Below are 16,803 nucleotides of genomic sequence, written 5' to 3' on the forward strand. Positions count from 1 at the left end.
ATCTCACTATAAAAGGTATATCTCAGAATTGAGCCCCACCCCCTTCCGCCCACACAAAGGACGAAAATCTGTTGCATCCACAATATTGCACATTCAAGAAAAATAAAAACGCAGAATCATAGATAACGACCATATCTATCAGATTGCTGAATCTGGTTTAGATCAGGTAATTTTTATAGCCAAAAGGAACAAATCAATTTGCAGTGGCTACGCAGCGCCCGACGTCACGCTCAGACTGATTTTCTGTAGAGGCGTCTGCCGGAGGAGAGCCATACTGACTTAGTATCGGTTATAACTGTAGAGTTGCGGTGTCCGCAGCAACTCACAACGTTCCCCCTCGTCTATGATTCTGCGTTTTTAGTTTAGTTTTTTTTTTTAGTTTTGCCGCATGGTTTGCATAAATTTCCATTTGGATTTCCATTGCCATTGCCATTGACTGCCTCGTTAGCTAGCCCCTTAGACCCATCAACTTTTGATTGATTTGATCCGATACGCTACGCTCCTCAGCTTAGCTAAAGATTAATTTATAAAACAAAAGATATACAAAAAGGGTAATAAAAGAGTAGCGAACAAGATTAAGAACCATTAACCATAATATGTCCGTAAACAACACACACATTTTGAACCGAATCATATCAAATGCAAAAAAAAACAAAACGAAAACAGAAAACAGAAAACCAATTAGAGATAATAAAACTATTATAACGAAAAGAAAAAGAAATGAAAATTCAAGAATGCATAAATCTAACATTTGCAATTACAAAATATTTACTCTGGTACAAAATGGTACATACAGTAAAGATATTCGTTTATACAATATTTACTGTCTATATAACCATTATATACTACTTACTTACTGACAACAAATTATTAAGTGTTTTGTTCAATTTCATTATTCGTATGTTAATAAAAACAATTTCAGACTAACTTAAACTTACAGTCTGCTCTGAATACGGGTTAAATGCTAGTGCTGTGCTAGTTGATTTAGAGCCATCCTGCGTCCCTGGTCACCGGTGGATCAAGCCTTCAGAACAACAAAATCAATCAAACAACAACAATCAATTCAAAAATCAATCAAACAACAAACAAAAATTAAACACTAGAGCTAAAAATCTTGTACAGGCTTCTACAGCTGAAAATCTTGTACAGGCTGAAATATTCTACATTCTACAGCTGAAAATCTTGTACAGGCTGAAAATATTCTACATTCTACAGCTGAAAATCTTGTACAGGCTTCTACAGCTGAAAATCTTGTACAGGTTGAAAATATTCTACATTCAACAGCTGAAAATACATTAATTATGTATAGTACATGTATAATACATGTAAGATTAATAATAATGTATAGTTTATTAATAGTGTTTTTCGAAAAAGAGTACAAAGTGTATGATTTAAGATGTGCAATTAATGAGTCTGTTCTTCCGACTTTTTGTTCAACTTTCTGCTTCTACTTCCAACAACCGACTCCCGTATCGATAACCCCTTATCGGTTAGGTCTTTTAAACATCGGTTAAGTCTGGTTATATCGGTTAGGTCTTATCGATGGTATCTTAAGTTCAAATGTTAATTTAGATGGGATAGTGCTAACTGCTTGATACACTGTCCTTTACATACATACTACATAAAATATATAAAATAAAAAACAAATTATTATTATTATTATTATTGTTATTATTATTAAAATTAATATAATTATACTACATACCACAAAATATTTTCTAGCGTCTTATTTAATAATTTAATTTTTTGGTCCATTATTTGGAGAGCCATGAACACTACAGTTGTAGCATAATATACTGGGTTTCTGTTGAAATCTTCCTTAAACGATACTTTCATTATGTTTATAAAAATTGTTGATAAATGCTTGCCACGTTCCTCGAAGGTATTGCTGTTCATGTTGTTAAAACATATTGGTTCGTTTCTAAATTCGAAATGTTTTTCAACAGCGCGTAATAAGTTCATTATTTCATTTTTAATGATTTTTTTAACTTTATCAGACATTAGGTAGTCGGGCAAGTTGTCTTTTCTTTCCTGTATTCCTTGACATACATATTTGACAACAACAAATCCTCATGTATATCATTTTTTAGGATAACCTTTTTGAGGTGGGGCAGATCCCACAATATGGGGAATTTTCCCCTTACACTTTTGCACGGCATGAAATTTGCCAAGCAGTGGTCGGATCCAACTGCCAACAGTTGACTTGACAAGCCCCCACTCTCAACCTCCCTCAATACTAAATCGATTCCTTCCTTGACCGCATTCCTGCCTAGCGCAGATGTTTTGGAAACGGGACAAATGTGGAAATACAAATAATGAATTTCATTCCCGTTAATTGGGATTGCAGCGACTGCAAGAATTTTCCATTTATGTACCGGTCCTATTTTTGCATATTGGTACCACGGCATGTGATACTCATCCATGTAAATGGAAAATTCTGAGTCGCTTAGTTTCTGTAAATTTACAGTCATGTTAATGCGTCCATTCATTATGTTTCCTTGCAATTTCAGTTCTTCCAATGCGTCCGTTACCAGATTTTCGGGGGCCTGTACCTTTGTGCAATTCATTGCTCGCTTGAAGGCGACCAATATCGTTGACCAGATCATCGTTACCGACGATACCTGGAGGAAGAAAATTCTGATTCACCTGCTCCAATGTAATTGCCACAATCTACTCACCTTCAGTGTCGTCGTCGTCAACATCCATAGGCAATGTACTAACCAGCCGGTCCAGCGGTCCACACGGCAGATGGAACATCTGCCTCTTTGTCCTGATACGGCTCGAACAGATTGAGTTCATTTATGTCCTCATCGAAACACGACAATTGCGACGGCTCCAACAGATTGAGTTCGTTTATGTCCTCATCGAAACACGACAATTGCGACGGCTCGAACATATCTTCCTCTATGTCATGATACGGCTCGAACAGATTGAGTTCCTTTATGTCCTCATCGAAACACGACAATTTATGCATTTCTGAATCTATCGTTTTATCCATCTTGGCGCGGTTCTTGGGTTACTCTTATTAACTTATTTCACTCTTTTCTCTATTTTTGTCGATCGTCGAATAACTCGCCTCAGACTTATCGCAGTATAATATCGCATAAAACCTATCGCAGTATCATATCGCAGTATAATATCGCATAAAACTAATTGCAGTATAATATCTCGATCGGTTAGGGTTAATATATGTTGCCTTACAATTATTTTATTTTTATTTTTATACATGTTGAAATCAGGAAACTAGACGCGAAATTATGTGATATTTATCGGTCCGTATCGTATAGCAACAAAATATCTGTAAACGTTCTTCCTTCTTGATCGTCGTATTCGAATAAATGTGTGTTGGCATATCGAGTACATTGGTATTTCTTATAATACTATCGATGAGTAAATACCAAAACCATACATGCCCCGTTATTTAAAACATAAATAAAGAACACAAAATAAGACAAAGATGTACATAAATTTGGGAGGTGTAAGAATTGACGGGGTGGACAGTGCCCTTGTTAATGTATTATGCGGGATATACTGGGACCATCTGCAAGGCCGGAAAGTGCAAAGCCCGAAAGCACAGGAAATTGCCAAAATGACGTTGTCGTTCGGTGGAGTTCAAGTTTGCGACATAAGTGAAGCAGGAATGATTAATTTGTACTTATTTTTTCTGGACCATCAACGTAAGGGTAAGTAAATTAGTTACATTTATATTATATTCTTCTAATAATGTATTCCATTCAGCGGGGACGACGCACGCGAAGTATGCTGAGCCTGTTACTCCGGTGCAGAATATTTCTGTTCTGATGATATCTCAGGATATTGAGGATATTGACAACAATATGAACGGTGATACGGAGGAGCCGGCCACAACTCAGGATATTGAGGATATTGACAATATGCACGGTGATACGGAGGAGTCGGCCACAACTCAGGATATTGATGATATTGACAACAATATGCACGGTCATACGGAGGAGTCGGCCACAACTCACGATATTGGGGAGAATATTGACAACATTTCTGACAATATTCACAATATTTCTGATTATACAGTCAATGATATGGAGTGTACTATTTCTGATGAAATATATGATTCGTCTGAGCCAGTGCACCACGTGGAGGAGAAGCAGGAGCAGGAGGTTCGGGAGGATCCGGACTTAAGTAAGTAAATAAGTAAAATTTTAAAAAAATACATATAATAACTTCTTAATTCTCCAGACATGTTTACTGAAGACATTCTTAGTACTGAAAGTGGAAAGGACAATTTGAAAACACCGATTTCCCCAAAGGCTTCGCCCCCCGTGCATGGCTGCAAGTGCAAACTATGCGGCAAAATGATTGGAAGGTTGAGCACCTTGGGAAACCACGTAATGAACCAACATTACACAGCAATAAGAGGTATGGTTTCAAGGAATTCGAAGCCAATGCAAAAATTGCTGCCGTTTTTAAGGAAAAAAAAAAAAAAAGTGACCATGTTAAGACTATCAGAGGAAACTGGGGTGCCGGCCGAGTATTTGAGGGCGATAGTCATGTGCAGCGATGACTATAAAAAAATTGGGTGCCGCTTGTGGGCCGCCAAGACGGATGCAGAGAAGCTGAAGGACATCAACCAATAACTGTTTCGTTTTTTAATTTTAATATTTGATTTGGCTTGAGTAGACTGATCCAGAGAAGCTGAAGGACATCAACCAATAACTGTTTCGTTTATTAATTTTAATATTTGATTTGAGTAGAAAAACTCGCCTGTTATTCGTAAATGTAACGACTGAAAATAAACTTATTGACAAAAAAGGGAGGTGTATTTATATTGTGTGGGCGCCTTTGGGCCAAGAAATTATCAAAGTTATTCACGTCGCACAGTTTGGGAAAAAACTGGACTGGAGTGGAGTCGACTGGAGGGACTGCAATGACACTTGCCGGCTGGCGGCCTCTTGGAAATTTTAAGCCTCGTTAAGCTTCTGGTCAACCGCCTGGCTGGTCTGCTTGAGCGCTCCATCGAATGGATTAACCTTCGCTCTGGATATACTGGATGCCCTTTTGGATTACAGGACTACCCTCTTTAGCGCCTTTGAATGGATAAACAAAGTGTATGTCCTACATGGATTACAGCCGTATAGCGCATCATAAAAGGTAAGAAATCAAGCCACAAATTGAATGCCGAACACAGCAAATGCTTAACCCATGACACCACCAAAAGGGGGAGAGGGAGTAGAGGGGGATGAGTGCCCCCTATTAATCCTGAGTGCTTCCTGTGATTTTATGTAAATTTGTACACGGGGAACAGAGGACTCCAAAGAGACCTCTCGAGCAGCAATTCAATGTACAAATGACAGGTTGGCTGTGACACAAAACAGCAGCTTAAGGAAGATGTAAAGCCAAGCAAAAATATACCCCCCTATCAGAGCCAGACCTGTCAGAGCCAGAGCGAGTTCAGCTCGATAGAGCGCACCGAGTCGGACTCGGAGTGGGAGGAGCTCTCCGTCGGCCCTTCCCCCAAGGTCTCCCCGCTGGAGTCCCTCGGCGCAGTCGTGCTCTCCACAATGCAGCCGGAGCACCGTCAGCGCATGGTGGCCTTGTACCACCTCGTCTTGGAGACCGCTGTGGTCAAGGTCGTGCTGCTGGTGCTGCAACTGCTGTGCTGCGCGGTGTTCTGGCTGGTCGAGAAGACTGTGGGCTTCAACGAAACCGTCGGCTCGAAGCGCCACCGATTGTGGAACAGCAAGTTCAAGCTGCGCACCATCCAGCGCCAGTTGCTGTGGCGCATGGCCAATGCCCGGGGCGACGAGACGCTCGTCTTCTTTGCCGTGCTCATGACCACGCCCTGGCTGTTCTCCCTCAGCCTCCTGGGATTCATCCTGTCCCTGGCGGCGCTCCTGAAGAAGACCGTCGAGCAGCTGGTGTTCCAGATACGCCTGCACCTCGTGCTCTAGGGGCAGCCATCGAGCAGAAAGCAGCAAGCAGTATCCAATCACACACTGACAGAAGACACACGGCCACACGCCCGACACTCCACCCCTCCCCTAAGAGATGTTTGCACTTCCATTTGGGCATCTATTTTCGTTGATGCTGGCATCGCAATACACGGAATCGTCTCTCCGTTTTTGGCCGCAATGAAAATAGATACCGAAATATTCGAAATTCAAAGTCAATTCCCACGAGAGAGAGCGAGACAGGCCTTCTTCTTTTGGTTTACGGCCTTTTTTCTGCCTTTGGCATCGCCCACTCCACTCTCTTTATTTTTCTTGCATTAAATTGGCAATAATATGAACTCGCCTTCTCTTTCTGCTTAGAAGTATTCCCCTGTCGCCGATAGCCCGCATCCTCTGCGTTCCAGAATCTGCGGAAGTTTCCAGCGGGGGCTACTGGCGTGCATCAGCCGTCGAGTAGATTGAATGGGATTGATTGAACGCTGCCACCATATATGTACTATGTGTGTGTGTGCCCAACTAACGCAGACAACTGCGTTCTCAAATGAAATATTAATTCATTGGATACGCACACACAGATCCCCCTTCATCGCTCTCTGTTTCCCTCGGAGGGTGGCAGGGTACTGGGTGTCTACGCTGCTCGGCGCTGGCCTGTATCTAATCGCGCCTGCCTTGCTGTTTACCCACTGTAGATGCATATGTACATACAGTTGTTAATCAATGTCCGTTGATTGTCGCATCGTTGCTTGGAAGGGGAATCCCCCTAATATTAAAGCTGGGATCCTATGCCAGAGCAGAACGCAATACTTTTCATATCCCACCTTGGGTTTCCTTAACCAATCCCATAACTTTCGACATTGACAATGAGGCTTCATCAGCATTCGTTCGCTCACAGTCATTATCATAATGATGATGATAATGATAATAATGTGCATGTGTGTGGTGTGTGACTCTCGTTTAGGACCTGAGCTCAAAAGTGCAATGCACGGCAGAAAAATCAACACGAGCTGATTCAAGGGGTAAAGATATGTATCTTTGGCACACCGAAGTGCCGACACTCTTTCAATTCAAGCTTGTTCACAGCCCAGCGATTCGCAAATGCGGCCAATGAGTATGTGTTGTGAGTATATAACAGCCGATCCGATCCGATCAGGCGATTCATCAGTGAAGATTTTCTCTCCTTTCGCTTTTCTGCCTAGTGGGGTCCCAAGTGTGGGAAAAGCCACGAGGGCGTAAAACTCAAGAAAAGCATGAAGAAAATTACGATTGAACCGGTGACTAGCTCATGGTCTTCCTCGAGCGAACCGACTGCCTTTGTTCAACTGGGACGATGAGGTCTGAGCATGTCCATCTCGGCCAGTGAGAACTTGCTCGTAGCGGGTCAGCAGACTGGTGCGGACAATGGCGCCGTTCAGTTCCGCCTGGGCCTTGATGGCCTGTGGGAAAAGAGAGGGGAAAAACCAGTTGGATAAAGCCGAGGAAGAAAAGGAAATGTAAACCCACCTGAGTATCGCTGACAGCCAGACCATTCAGGAGATTGAACAGCACAATGGTCATGAAGAACACAAAGAGCAGGAAGATCAGGTAAGTGTAGACGCTGTCAAACTTTATGTCACCGGCATCAAATTCTCCCGTGAGCATCACAATCGTCTTGATGAGCGCCTCGATGGGCACGGAGAATGTGTTGAAGTGACCATCATCTTCTCCCTCCTTTGCTGGCTCTGGCGTGCTGTCCTTCGGAAAGGAGGAATCCACCTGTGGCTTGCCAAACAGTATGTAGAAGCACAGACTAAACGTAAGCACACAGATCGAGTAGAGAGCAAAGCTCTTGATGAAGCTGCTGGAGACGGCGCGCAGCATGAGCATGTGCGTCGAAATTGAGAGTACTGGCAGGGACTAACTAGCAGGCAGAACTCCATGACACCAGCAGAATGGTGAAGACGGCCAGTATGCGCTGCATCTCCTTGTCGTAGCTGGCTTCCATGCAGGTTAGGATCGACAAGACAATGAGAGCCACCTCCATCAGGTTCGTGATGGACCTGAAGTACAGCAGCGGCGACATGGCAAGCTGTATGACCTCTCGGATCATGAGATACACAATCCCTATCCAAGAGAACAGGCCGAAGAGGGCAGTCAGGCCCGTGTGGTCGCTTTCGTGGAACTTAAGGAGCGTATGCGTGATAGTGGAGGCAGTGAAGAGAGAGTAAAGTAGAAAGTTCAGATAGAAGATCACCGAGAGGCGGTGCCACTTGAGGAAGAGGAAACTCGAGATTAGCGGGTGCTGCAGCAGGTAACGCAGCTCCTTGGAATCGGCGATGTATGCGATTGGAGTCATCTCGTCCTCCAATTGGTGAGGATGGCCAATGCTCCGCTTGTCCGACTGCCTGGGCTCTCGCTGGCGTCTCATCAGATTCTTGTAGTTGATGATGATCTCGAAACTCTGGTCACCGGGCTTCTCCCCGTTGGTGGTGATGCAGGAATCGAAGTGCTCCTCCAGCACTTTCGGGTCCATCTCCTGTATGGGAAGATCTCCGAACGCGCTTCTCGCCCCGATGTACGCTCCCTGCCGTAGAAGCTCCTGTGCCACCTTTGTGTTGCGATAATTGACCGCATAGGAGAGTGGCAAAAGGCCAGCCTTGTCCGCCTCATTGATGTCCACACGATCGCTCTCGAGCAGCAGCTGGAAGCAGCGCTGGTGGTCACAGAAGTCGTCCAGCGGCTGCTTACCCAGGCGACTGATAACCGCATTCAGCAGCTTGGAATGCGATGTCAGCCTCAGCTACGGATGCTTCAACAGCTTCTCTAGCGCCCTGTGGTTGCCCCAGATTACGGCCAACTCCACGGGGCTGATGTCGCTCAATTTTGAAGGATTAATGTTGATGCCCGTCTCGAGGATGGGCTCAAAGGCTCGCTGCTTGCCCCGCTTGATACTCTCCGCCAGCAGGGACTGATACTCCTCCTGGTTGGCATTGCATTGGTTGTCTGCGTTTCCGCTGACGTTCTGGTGGTACTCCGCGAACTGTTGCTCGAACTGGTTCTCGTCTCCGTCCCGCAGCGTGCGGAGGAGTCGCTCGCAGTCGATCTCTGCTCCGGCCTCGCGCAGCGCCGGCAACGGCAGTTCCGGATACTGATCCCTCAGCATCTGGCGTACCTGCCCGTTCCGATAGCTGTCAATGTCCAACTGTGGTTGTTTCAGGAAAAGTCGGATCAGCTCCAGCTTAGTGCCTGCCTCAATCTTTCTATTCTTCAGCACATGGTGGAGGGGCGTGAACTCGCCCTCATTCACCAAATTCGGAGAGGCTCCGTACTCGAGCAGCAGCTGAATGCAGGAGCCCACCTGAGAGGCATTCGATCGTCCTGGCGATTGGCCTGGGCACCGCTGTCCAGAGCAGTGTGGAATTCCCGTATGTCCCGATTAGCGAGGGCTGCAATCAACTGGCCCTGCGGATCGATGAAACCGCAGTTGTTAGAGCTCATTCTGCTGTCTGCAAAGAGTCAAGTGAGAATGGGGAGGATGAGCTATGTCTATGTGGGCTTTCGTTAATCTTATCCAACCCACGCTGCGTATGAGTAACTTCTAATGCCGTTTCTATGAAAATGATGCCAGAGCCCGCATTGTTAGAGCTCTGCTCTGGTCAATGGAGGGAGGTCTGACCCAACAGACGGTTTCTGTACAGACCTTGAAATGGCCGAAACAAAAGCATGAGAGTGCACCGAGCCCCGCAACAAACGGTATTTGACAACGCTTCATGCTACGATGATTTTCACACAAATGACTGTCTGTCCATGGAGCTGGCCAGCAGCTGGAGGCAGAACCACAGTCAGAGCCACAGTCACAGCCACATCCGCAGCCGAAAGCTACCCCACAGGTTTCTCGAAAAATAAAAACCAAATCTTCGGTTTGGGGGCAATTAAAGAAAGCGTCTTTAAGTGGTTTTTGTGGTACCCGAACTACAGACTTAATTTGCCCTCCCGTGTAGTTATTAAATTATAACAATCCAACTGAAGACAAGGTAAGACAAGGCCTGAGAAGTACTCAGGGAGAAGTAATCAAAATTTAACGATCATAAAGAATAATCATAAAATAATCGACACATCAATATGAATTAGCAATCAATTATTTACGCTTTATGCTTTGAATACTGTTCCGAATGGAGCTTTAGATAAAGCCCTGGGCAGTGCTGAAATCTTGCGATTTATAGGCGGCTTCTTCTATGGGATCTGATCCCTCCAGCCGTCAGCTCAACGTCTTCTCCGCTCTGTTGTGTTCTGTTCTGTTCTGTTCCGTTCTGTCTGCTGTCTGCTTTGATGCTTGAAATGTGTGAGAAATCGGCTAATCACACAGAGACCTGGCTAATTTGAATATTCCCCCACTGATTGTTTATCAATAGCCTACGAATTGGAAATCAGGAAACATCGTCTTCTCTTTTGTAGGTAGCTCTTCGGCTTTAGTATGCAAACAAATTGAGGATTGTTAATGACGCCCCTGGGGTCAAAATTTTTCGTTGATAAGATAAACAGAATCGCACAATCACCTTCCTTAATTGGCGCTTTATTTGATATTTTCTTGTCTCCCATCTTAACCTCTTCCCCATTCTGGTATTTGTTTTTCCACCTGAGTACGAGTATTTGCCCAAGCAATTGACAAACAACTTCATTGTTTGTCCAAGCTGAAGCTCGACCCAAAGTCTTACTAAGACATCGGTTGACAGAATGGCGTAATATCACAATAATTAACACAAAACTTAACAGCAAACGATTTCAAAAGTGAGCAACTCCTCTCTCAGTCGGATCTGACCCTAGCAATTAAGAGCACTACTTTCAGAAATATTGATGTAGTCAAGGTAATCTATACTTATTGCGAAAAGCTTCGGAAAACACAAATTGCCCTTAAACTCTTAAACATTTGCTTCATCTACGGTAACCAGTCGAAATCAGAGAGTATACGGAGTCTGGAGTGGAATTTTATTCCCCCTTCTCTTGGAGCTCACATATGTATATATGGTATTGGGCTTTAACACTGGTAAAAAAAAAAAACTCGTATCACTCTGGAATTTGAGAATAAAGTGTGTCGCAAAGGAAAAGGAGTCCAACGACATTATTACTAGTTTTAAAAGAAAAATAATAATGAGATTATCTTCATTCGCGATTCGAAAACTGTTTAGACTTCTCATTTTTTCTTTGAGTGAATTTATATTTATAAACCTTTCAGCCCTGTTCTTCTTTCTGTCTGTGGGAACATCTGGAATTTGGAGACTGAGAGAGCTGGAGCCTAGGAAATTGCCCAACAAAATTGGCTCTGAGTTGCACACCGAATCCTCTACTAAAGTTCTTTGTGTTGGTGCAGCTGCAAAAGTGAAATCAGCAAATGACAACACTTCGGAAAGAGTAAGTAGAAGGGGACAGACGTGATTAATGTAAAGTTTTTAACGCGATAAACTGAATATGTATATGTCCAGCTGCAGAGGATCAGCCGCGTTTCTCCGATCGTCTGTCAATAATTTATACTATATACGTACTGTCTTACACTGATATAACATTCTCACATGATATTTTACCATACCCTTCCCGAATACGTGATGTGATCAGATCGAGAGACCCTCTAGCTGCGTGGGAGGAGGAGAGCAGAGTAAACACTAAACTAAATTTCTTGTCCATAAAGTCTGTTTTTTGGCAAACTGTGCTTGGATTGTTTATCCAATTTATGGCATTATTATACCCGATACTCAAAATGAGTATTGGGGTATATTAGATTTGTGGTAAAAGTGAATGTGTGTTACGTCCAGAAGGAATCGTTTCCGACCCCATAAAGTATATATATTCTTGATCAGCATCAATAGCCGAGTCGATTGAGCCATGTCCGAGAAAACCAAAAACGCAGAATCGTAGAGGATGACTATATGTTCTAGAGTGCAAAATCTGAACCAGATCGTATAATTATTATCTCCGTTTACTGCTGTTGCACACTATCTGAGGGGATCGGCACGATTATTTCGTTTATTTCTTATTTTTTTTCTTTTCTTGAAAGAAACAATAGACACTTGAGAAAACTAGCCACCTTCGGCGTTTCCTTTTAGGGCATCAAAAAAGTGATCGTGACCATTGCCGGCCCACATTCGAAAATCGTTTTTCAAAAACTCTCGTTTGTTCTGGCGATGATGTCACAGTTTGAGTGTATATATATAAAGTATATATATTCTTGATCAGCATCAATAGCCCAGTCGATTGAGCCCTGTCTGTCTGTCCGTCCGTCCGTCTGTCCGTCCCCTTCAGCGCCTAATGCTCAAAGACTATAGGAGCTAGAGCAACGATGGTTTGGATCCAGACTTCTGTGATATGTCACTGCTACAAGAATATTTCAAAACTTCGCCCCGCCCACTTCCGCCCCCACAAAGGACGAAAATCTGTTGCATCCACAATATTGCACATTCGAGAAAACTAAAAACGCAGAATCATAGATAACGACCATATCTATCAGATTGCTGAATCTGGTTTAGATCAGATAATTTTTATAGCAAAAAGGAACAAATCAATTTGCAGTGGCTACGCAGCGCCCGACGTCACGCTCAGACTGATTTTCTGTAGAGGCGTCTGCCGGAGGAGAGCCATTCTGACTTAGTATCAAGTATAACTGTAGAGTTGCGGTGTCCGCAGCAACTCACAACGTTCCCCCTCGTCTATGATTCTGCGTTTTTAGTTTAGTTTTTTTTTTTAGTTTTGCCGCATGGTTTGCATAAATTTCCATTTAGATTTCCATTGCCATTGCCATTGACTGCCTCGTTAGCTAGCCCCTTAGACCCATCAACTTTTGATTGATTTGATCCGATACGCTACGCTCCTCAGCTTAGCTAAAGATTAATTTATAAAACAAAAGATATACAAAAAGGGTAATAAAAGAGTAACGAACAAGATTAAGAACCATTAACCATAAGATGTGCGTAAACAACACACACATTTTGAACCGAATCATATCAAATGCAAAAAAAAAACAAAACGAAAACAGAAAACAAAAAACCAATTAAAGATACTAAAACTATTATAACGAAAAGAAAAAGAAATGAAAATTCAAGAATGCATAAATCTAACATTTGCAATTACAAAATATTTACTCTGGTACAAAATGGTACATACAGTAAAGATATTCGTTTATACTATATTTACTGTCTATATAACCATTATATACTACTTACTTACTGACAACAAATTATTAAGTGTTTTATTCAATTTCATTATTCGTATGTTAATAAAAACAATTTCAGACTAACTTAAACTTACAGTCTGCTCTGAATACGGGTTAAATGCTAGTGCTGTGCTAGTTGATTATTACTCGTACAATAAATACTATAGCTTAGAGCCATCCTGCGTCCCTGGTCACCGGTGGATCAAGCCTTCAGAACAACAAAATTAATCAAACAACAACAATCAATTCAAAGATCAATCAAACAACAAACAAAAATTGCACACTACAGCTAAAAATCTTGTACAGGCTTCTACAGCTGAAAATCTTGTACAGGCAAAAATATTCTACATTCTACAGCTGAAAATTTTGTACAGGCTGAAAATATTCTACAGCTGAAAATCTTGTACAGGCTTCTACAGCTGAAAATCTTGTACAGGCTGAAATATTCCACATTCTACAGCTGAAAATTTTGTACAGGCTGAAAATATTCTACATTCTACAGCTGAAAATCTTGTACAGGCTTCTACAGCTGATAATCTTGTACAGGCTTAAATATTCTACATTCTACAGCTGAAAATCTTGTACAGGCTGAAAATATTCTACATTCTACAGCTGAAAATACATTAATTATGTATAGTACATGTATAATACATACTACATAAAATAAATAAAATAAAAAACAAATTATTATTATTATTGTTATTATTATTAAAATTAATATAATTATACTACGTACTACAAAATATTTTCTAACGTCTTATTTAATAACTTAATTTAATTTAATTATTTGGAGAGCCATGAACACTACAGTTGTAGCATAATATACTGGGTTTCTGTTGAAATCTTCTTTAAACGATACTTTCATTATGTTTATAAAAATTGTTGATAAATGCTTGCCACGTTCCTCAAAGGTATTGCTGTTCATGTTGTTAAAGCATATTGGTTCGTTTCTAAATTCGAAATGTTTTTCAACAGCGCGTAATAAGTTCATTATTTCATTTTTAATGATCTCTTTAACTTTATCAGACATTAGGTAGTCGGGCAAGTTGTCTACCGACTTCGTAGCCTCAAAGATACTCTTGTAATTTTCTTTCCTGTATTCCTTGACATACATATTTGACAACAACACATCCTCATGTATATCATTTTTTAGGATAACCTTTTTGAGGTGGGGCAGATCCCACAATATGGGGAATTTTCCCCTTACACTTTTGCACGGCATGAAATTTGCCAAGCAGTGGTCGGATCCAACTGCCAACAGTTGACTTGACAAGCCCCCACTCTCAACCTCCCTCAATACTAAATCGAGTCCTTCCTTGACCGCATTCCTGCCTAGTGCAGATGTTTTGGAAACGGGACAAATGTGGAAATACAAATAATGAATTTCATTCCCGTTAATTGGGATTGCAGCGACTGCAAGAATTTTCCATTTATGTACCGGTCCTTTTTTTGCATATTGGTACCACGACATGTGATACTCATGGAAAATTCTGAGTCGCTTAGTTTCTGTAAATTTACAGTCATGTTAATGCGTCCATTCATTATGTTTCCTTGCATTTTCAGTTCTTCCAATGCGTCCGTTACCAGATTTTCGGGGGCCTGTACCTTTGTGCAATTCATTGCTCGCTTGAAGGCGACCAATATCGTTGACCAGATCATCGTTACCGACGATACCTGGAGGAAGAAAAGTCTGATTCACCTGCTCCAATGTAATTGCCACAATCTACTCACCTTCAGTGTCGTCGTCGTCAACATCCATAGGCAATGTACTAACCAGCCGGTCCAGCGGTCCACACGGCAGATGTTCCTCTGCCTCTTTGTCCTGATACGGCTCGAACGGATTGAGTTCATTTATGTCCTCATCGAAACACGACAATTGCGACGGCTCCAACAGATTGAGTTCATTTATGTCCTCACCGAACCACGACAATTGCGACGGCTCGAACATATCTTCCTCTATGTCCTGATACGGCTCGAACAGATTGAGTTCCTTTATGTCCCCATCGAAACACGACAATTTATGCATTTCTGAATCTATCTTTTTATCCATCTTGGCGCGGTTCTTGGGTTACTCTTATTAACTTATTTCACTCTTTTCTCTATTTTTGTCGATCGTCGAATAACTCGCCTCAGACTTATCGCAGTATAATATCGCATAAAACCTATCGCAGTATCATATCGCAGTATAATATCGCATAAAACTAATTGCAGTATAATATCTCGATCGGTTAGGGTTAACATATGTTGCATTACAATTATTTTATTTTTATTTTTATACATGTTGAAATCAGGAAACTAGACGCGGAATTATGTGATATTTATCGGTCCGTATCGTATAGCAACAAAATATCTGTAAACGTTCTTCCTTCTTGATCGTCGTATTCGAATAAATGTGTGTTGGCATATCGAGTACATTGGTATTTCTTATAATACTATCGATGAGTAAATACCAAAACCATACATGCCCCGTTATTTAAAACATAAATAAAGAACACAAAATAAGACAATGATGTACATTAATTTGGGAGGTGTAAGAATTGACGGGGTGGACAGTGCCCTTGTTAATGTATTATGCGGGATATACTGGGACCATCTGCAAGGCCGGAAAGTGCAAAGCCCGAAAGCACAGGAAATTGCCAACATGACGTTGTCGTTCGGTGGAGCCCAAGTTTGCGACATAAGTGCAGCAGGAGTGATTAATTTGTACTTTTTTTCTGGACCATCAACGTAAGGGTAAGTAAATTAGTTACATTTATATTATATTCTTCTAATAATGTATTCCATTCAGCGGGGACGACGCACGCGAAGTATGCTGAGCCTGTTACTCCGGTGCAGAATATTTCTGTTCTGATATTGAGAATATTGACAATATGCACGGTGATACGGAGGAGTAGGCCACAACTCAGGATATTGAGGATATTGACAACAATATGAACGGTCATACGGAGGAGTCGGCCACAACTCACGATATTGAGGATATTGACAATATGCACGGTGATACGGAGGAGTCGGCCACAACTCAGGATATTGAGGATATTGACAACAATATGCACGGTCATACGGAGGAGTCGGCCACAACTCACGATATTGAGGAGAATATTGACAACATTTCTAACAATATTCACAATATTTCTGATTATACAGTCAATGATATGGAGTGTACTATTTCTGATGAAATATATGATTCGTCTGAGCCAGTGCACCACGTGGAGGAGAAGCAGGAGCAGGAGGTTCGGGAGGATCCGGACTTAAGTAAGTAAATAAGTAAAATTTTAAAAAAATACATATAATAAATTCTTAATTCTCCAGACATGTTTACTGAAGACATTCTTAGTACTGAAAGTGGAAAGGACAATTTGAAAACACCGATTTCCCCTAAGGCTTCGCCCCCCGTGCATGGCAGCAAGTGCAAACTATGCGGCAAAATGATTGGAAGGTTGAGCACCTTGGGAAACCACGTAATGAACCAACATTACACAGCAATAAGAGGTATGGTTTCAAGGAATTCGAAGACAATGCAAAAAATTGCTGCCGTTTTTAAGGAAAAAAAAGTGACCATGTTAAGACTATCAGAGGAAACTGGGGTGCCGGCCGAGTATTTGAGGGCGATAGTCATGTGCAGCGATGACTATAAAAAAATTGGGTGCCGCTTGTGGGCCGCCAAAACGGATGCAGAGAAGCTGAAGGACATCAACCAAT

The 16,803-nt window shown here is 42.0% G+C and overlaps 1 long non-coding RNA gene and 1 pseudogene across 1 annotated transcript; one reads left to right on the forward strand and one right to left on the reverse strand.

Moving 5' to 3' along the window:
* Nucleotides 1-7,285: 7,285 nt before the first annotated feature.
* Nucleotides 7,286-9,675, reverse strand: LOC117194799 (annotated as a pseudogene).
* A 6,641-nt stretch (nucleotides 9,676-16,316) lies between these two features.
* Nucleotides 16,317-16,594, forward strand: LOC117194874. The gene is made up of 2 exons (XR_004474927.1): nucleotides 16,317-16,356; nucleotides 16,414-16,594. It is a non-coding gene; the product is annotated as an uncharacterized LOC117194874 (long non-coding RNA).
* Nucleotides 16,595-16,803: the final 209 nt, after the last annotated feature.

Source organism: Drosophila miranda (assembly GCF_003369915.1).
Source record: "Drosophila miranda strain MSH22 chromosome Y unlocalized genomic scaffold, D.miranda_PacBio2.1 Contig_Y3_pilon, whole genome shotgun sequence".
Classification (NCBI taxonomy): domain Eukaryota; kingdom Metazoa; phylum Arthropoda; class Insecta; order Diptera; family Drosophilidae; genus Drosophila; species Drosophila miranda.